Here is a 6457-nt window from a genome sequence, read left to right on the forward strand (position 1 = left end):
CTCCTGGTGGATCCAATGAGAAACTCCTCCAATCACGAGCGCTTCTTCAAGCAGCGGTGCGTCTCTTTTCAAACCTCCTTTGAGAATATAATCCTTCATCCCTGGCATTGCGTACACAAGATCAAGCTCACCCGTCACGAACTTCACCGGCACCTTTATCTGACTCTTCCACCACGGTTCTGATAGTTCCCAGTTTCTGTCCTCACAAATGAATAAATAAATTCAGTTAGTTATCAAACAATTTAATTTACCTTATATTGATGAGCATATTTGTATTTATTAAGGAAAATAGGAAAGAGAATTGTCGGAATCATCTTTCGGGTGAGTTCATAATTAGGCTTCGACTTAGGAAAATAGTTTGGTGTTGTCACCGATCATTTATTTTTAAACAAATGGGTTGATCGAATACTTTATTTCTTACCTGATCTGCGTCTTACCAAAGATGTGTCGGATTCGGGAGTCGGTTACAATCAAGGAAAAGTTAGCACCCTTGAACTGTCCTTTCGGTACTACGTAGTTTCCAGTTGTCTTTAAATAAGAAAATATAAAATTTAAATTAAAAGGTAAAATAAATATCCAAATTACTTACCTTTAACGAATTTAAAAATAAAATAATGTTACAAAAAGGCTGAACCAGAAAACAAATTATATTAATGTTTTAAAATAAATGAGAATAATTGATGATAAAATACGCATATTAAAATTAAACAATAAAAGGAAAACAAATAAAATAATACAAGGAAAACAAATAAACCAGAAATGACTAAATTAAAATAAAAGAAAACAAATAAAAGAAAACAAAAATGACTAAAATAAAATAAACAAAGTAAAAAAATAAAAAAAAATAAACGAAATAATAAAATAAATAAAAACAAAACAAAATGAAGGGAAAAAATAAAATAAAATATATACATAATGTAGTGTTTATAAATAAGATAAGTTAGAATAATATATATATATATATATATATATATATATATATATATATATATATATATATATATATATATAAAACGTGATGAAAAACAAAGGTGACATTTAGTTCGCAGGAATGTTTCTGAGGGAATTGGAATCTATCAGGAATTGGAATCCAATTCCATATTCTGTTTGGTTGACAGGAATTGAATTAGAATCCAATTTCATATTCTATTTGGTTCGCAAACATGTTAGATGAATTTGATTTCAGTAATGTAAAATGACAGGATTGTCTTTCTTATTTTTTTTTGCTTAATTTTAATTTGTTTTATAAATTACATGTAGCAATATATTATAAAAATTTTAAAAAAATCAAATTTTAATTTATTGATTGATTATTCATTTCAATAAATTATAAAAATCATACTAATAAACATCATAAGTTAAAATCATCCTAATTAGGAATGGCCATGGCTCGGGTTTTTGGTCCACCCGACCCGACCCGACCAAAATAAAGTTTCACCCAACTCGACCCGAATATATGAATTAGAAATCAGACCCGACCCGAAATAATAAAATTATTTTTATTCAATAAAAACAGTGACTTAATTGAAAAAAATTATATATAGAGGGATATTATTGTAATTATTCCTAAATATATAAGGTAAAATTATATATATTTTTGGGTCGGGTATTTTTCACCCTAAACCCGAACTCGACCCGACCTGAATATCACACTTAAAAAAATTGACCCGACCTGACCAAAATAAAGTTTCACCCGACCCGAATATATGAATTAGAAACCTGACCCGACCCAAACTAATAAAAAAATATTTTTATTCAATTTATGAATAAGTTACCAAAAGATTGATGAGGGTAGTATGGTCAAATTTTAATTCCCTCCAACAAGGGAATTGAATTCCATCATATAATGGATGTAATTAACTTTCCCTCATTTGATGGAAAGTTCATGGTTATCAAAACCGGACCGGACCAGCCGGTTCAACCGGTTGAATCATGAACCGGTGGCCTGTCCGGTCCGGTTACCTCACAAAACCGGACTGGCAATGAACCGGCTGAAAACCGGTAGAACCAGGGTGAACCGGCAAAACCGGTTTGAACCGCCGGTTCACTTTTTTTCTTTTAAAAAAAATTAAACCAAACGACGTCGTTTGTTCAACGAGCCGAGTCAAATTCGAGTATTGATGAGCTTGACTCGAACTCGAAAACTTTAAAAGTAAGCTCAACTCGACTCAAAAACTCACGAGCTAAAAATTATCAAGTTCAACTCGAACTCGAAATATAATATTAAAACTTGAACTCAAAAATGCTCGAACTCAAAAAAAAATTAGAAGTTCGATTGAAGCCTAAAATTTGAGCTCAATTGAAGCGAAAGAATAGTTCGCTCTTTGCTCACCAAAAGGTTCCATGATTTTGAATGTCAAATTACCTCTATTATTTATAGAAGTAAGTTGGGACGCTCTTCTATGTTTCTTAGCCATGTGGGATTGTTTTGTTCTCATATTTTTTCTCTTTAAACTTTTGGGATACTCTTCTATGTTTCTTAGCCATGTGAGATTGTTTTTTTTTTAAATTAAACCAAATGACTTCATTTGTTATGATTTTTTAAGCCTCAATTTTATTTTTTAGATTATATTTATATAATTATATTTATTATTTAATATGTTTTACCTTAAATATTATGTTGTAGTTGATTTGAATCATTTTGTTTCACTTGATTTTATGGTTTTTAATTTATATATGTTATGACTTGTGATATTTTTATACCTTTTAATATTGTAAACTTAAAAAAATGTTGCATATATATTAATATTGCTTTGAATATTATGTAAAATTAAAAAAAAATATTATTTTATATAAAATCCGGTTAAACCGCGGTTGAACCTGGTTGAACTAGTGAACCAGTACCTTCACCGGTTCATTGTCCGGTCCGGTTTTAAAAACATTGGGAAAGTTGAAGCCATGAGGGATTCCAATTCCCTTGGAAAACTTGAACCAAACATGGGAAAGTGGTGGAATTGGATTCCAATTCCCCCTAATTCCAAAGGATTCATGCGAACCAAACGCCACCAAAAGTAAAGAAAATAAGGAAAAAACAAAATAAGAGGGCCATATGCCATCAATTCACCGGGAAAATATGATGAAAGAGAAAAGGTAGGAAAACAAGGGGGCTAGGAAGAAAAAGCTTAGGAAAAAAACAAATTAGTTAGGTAATATATATATATATATATATATATATAATATTATTAATAATTAATATACATAATGATGATAATAATAATACTAAAAAAACAAATGCAAAATGAAAAAAGGTAATAAAATATATAATCATAAAAATAAAAGATATATAATAATAATAATAATAATAATAATAAAAAGACCCAAAAAATGATGTTAAACAATACAGTAAAGCAAAAAAAAGTATACTATAATAGTAATAAAAATAAAAAATAAGGAAATAGAAAAAAAATAAATAGGAAAATATAATTATATATATAATAATAATAAGGATTAATTTGAAAGGAAAGTTAAATTTGGGGCCAAAATAAAAGGAAAATTGGTGTGAAATTCAAATTTTAGGGTTAAGATGCAAGTTTTAAGAAAATAGGGGGACCAAATGGGGATTTCCCCTTTAATAAGCGAAAACGCACTGATCCTTAGGTTACGGATTGGGTCAGCGCGCGGGTTCGAGCTGGGTATGGGCTAACTATAAAAGCTAACAAAAAAATTTTAAAACCTTTATTTCCCATTTCCAACCGAAAATTCTCCCCCTCTTTCTCCTTTTCTCTCAAGTTTTCTTGAGGCATAAAGAACACGGCCGGATTTCCAGATTTCGGCCACCATACGCTGCCTTGCTGCCACCGTTGATTGGCACCGACCGTCGATCATCGACGGTAAACGTAAAAAAATAGTTTTTCTGAGAGCCCCTACCCCCTTTTTCGTAAAACCACTTTATTTTTTAAAATAAGCCTCGTAGGGGTGTAGATCTAAAAAGATAGCATTCGAAACTCCCTTAGATTCATCGACTAATAACACCTTTTTTGAGTTTTATTCAAACCAAACCTCAAGAAAAAACGACATGCAAGGGCGACAAACGAATGAACAAGGTAAAATTGATACCTTTTCTTATTTCCTTTCGAGAAACTTTACAAAAATGCTTGCTTTGCTTTTCGTAATTTTGCTAGTGTTCTTGGGTAATTTCCGTGTGTAATCTCCTAGTAATCGTGTAGATTGTGTGTGTGTTTTTCCTCTCATAATCGTATCCCACAAATGGTGAGGATTACATGTATTTATAATGAAAAAAACCAACTATTTTTAGAATCCTATTAACAATAGAGTCCTAATGGTTCTTGGTTTGCTTCTGTTGCTTGGAATCCGCGGTTGCTGTTAATGGACTCATGTGTTTCCCTTGCACTGGAGAACTCGGGCTGGTGGAGAGGCGTACGTGGCGAGGAGTCCTCAACTGGGACGAATTCCCCTCATTGCGGCGCTGGAGGCTTTCTTGCTAGGGTTCTGGAAATGGGTAAAGGTTGGGTTGGGTTACATGCAGCTGGATCGCACCTTGTAATAATTATGGGCCCCGTTCTTAGGCCTGAACGAAAATAAAATGGATGTAAATGTGATATTAATAAATTAATAATACTTATAATATATATATATGTAGTATATATAATATATGTTTATTTTGGTCAGTAAAAGTATGTCTACAGCTGCCCCTCTTTGTCCATAGTCGTGTAACGAGGATAGGACAAAGATTAAAAGACACACTTTTTGTCTATATCAAATGTCCTCCGTCGTAGAGTTGAAATCCGATGTTAAGACTGGTTTTTCAATTTAAATCAAGAAATGACTCCCTCGTCGTGAGGTTGAGTCGAAACTGGAAAATTCTGAGCACGAAATCCTTCGTCGTGAATTTGAAATCGAACTCAAAGCTTTGACCAGTAGCTTTTAGATTGTCTTCTAGCTCAAGATACTTCGTCGTGGAGGTGAAACCTGACTTGAAGACTTCGGTGCTACTGTGTCACATATGACTCATTCGTCGTGAAGTTGGGTTAATCTGTTAGGGTACGATACCCTTCGTTGTGAACTTGGAATCGTATATGGCCCCTTCATCATGAAGTTGAGCCTGGGAATTGGATATCCTTCATCGTGAAGTTGAAATCCAATATAAGTTGAGTTGTTCCGAGACCAATATCCTTCGCCGCGAAGTTGAAATTGACTCTGAAATGAGAAAGTTTATTGACAGACACTCCTTCTTTGAGTTGGATATCCTTCTTCGTCAAGTTGAAATCCAATCTAGAGATGGATGCTGCTTGTGTGCACGATTCCCTTCGTCGTGAAGTTGAAACCGTGGATGTTTTGCTGCAAATGATGTCATCTTTGCTTCGTTCTCTTGGTTGAGTCTTCATCTTCAGTTCTTCAAGTCATAAGTTTTTTCTCATCGTGATCTCTCTTCCAGAAATATTGATCCCTCAAGAGAGGTGTTACTGATTCAACTCCCTATGTGATGAATCGAGCAAGAAGTTGATGCTGATCCAACATTCGGTGATGGAATCAAGCAAAAGTTGAACAATCTTCTTCATTATGAATTCTCTATTGGGAATGTTGATCAGTTTATCTTCTATCAAACCTGTAAAAGATTATCATGTGTCAGTAATAATTGTGTTTGAAGTAGCCGAAGGTATTGACCCTAAGGTTCTCAAATCTTTGTTGAGATCCACTTCAACATGGAATTGTGTTATGAAACCTCTACTAACTTTGAAATTCCTATCAAATATTCAACATCTGGATGTAAATGAATAAGAAATATGTTTTAAGAAAAGCTTTCTCGAGTGAGATAAAAAAATTTGTTTCAAGGGAAAATTGTCTCAAGCGAGACGAAATTTGTTTCAAGGGAAACTGTCTCAAAACTCGTTTCAAGGGGAACTGATTCAAATATTTTGTGTTTCAAGTGAAACGTTTTTAAAGTTTATGTTTCAAGAGAAACTGTCTCAAGGGAGACAAAATTTTGTTTCAAGAGAAACATATTCAAAGATTGGTGTTTCAAGAGAAAATGTCTCAAGAGAGAAAAAACTTTGTTTCAAGGGAAAATGTCTCAAGAGAGAAAAAATTTGTTTCAAGAGAAACTGTCTCAAGAGAGACAAAACTTAGTTCCAAAGAAACTGTCTCAAGAGAGACAAAATTTGTTTCAAGGAAAACATCTTCAAAGACTTTGTTTCAAGGGAAACTGTCACAAGAGAGACAAAATTTGTTTCAAGGGAAACTGTCTCAAGAAAGACAAAATTTGTTTCAAGAGAAAATGTCTCAAGAGAGACAAAAATTAGTTCCAAAGAAACTGTCTCAAGAGAAACAAAATTTCTTTCAAGGAAAACATATTCAAAGATTTTGTTTCAAAGGAAACTGTCTCAAGAGAGACAAAAATTTGTTTCAAGGGAAATTGTCTCAAGAGAGACAATTTGTTTCAAGAGAAACAATCTCAAAGGCGATCGATAAACTGCTTGTTCCTACATGTTAAAGAAAT

This window comes from Hibiscus syriacus, unplaced genomic scaffold (genome assembly GCF_006381635.1).
Source record: "Hibiscus syriacus cultivar Baekdansim isolate YM2019G1 unplaced genomic scaffold, ASM638163v2 tig00002237_pilon, whole genome shotgun sequence".
In the NCBI taxonomy this organism is placed as follows: Eukaryota; Viridiplantae; Streptophyta; class Magnoliopsida; order Malvales; family Malvaceae; genus Hibiscus; species Hibiscus syriacus.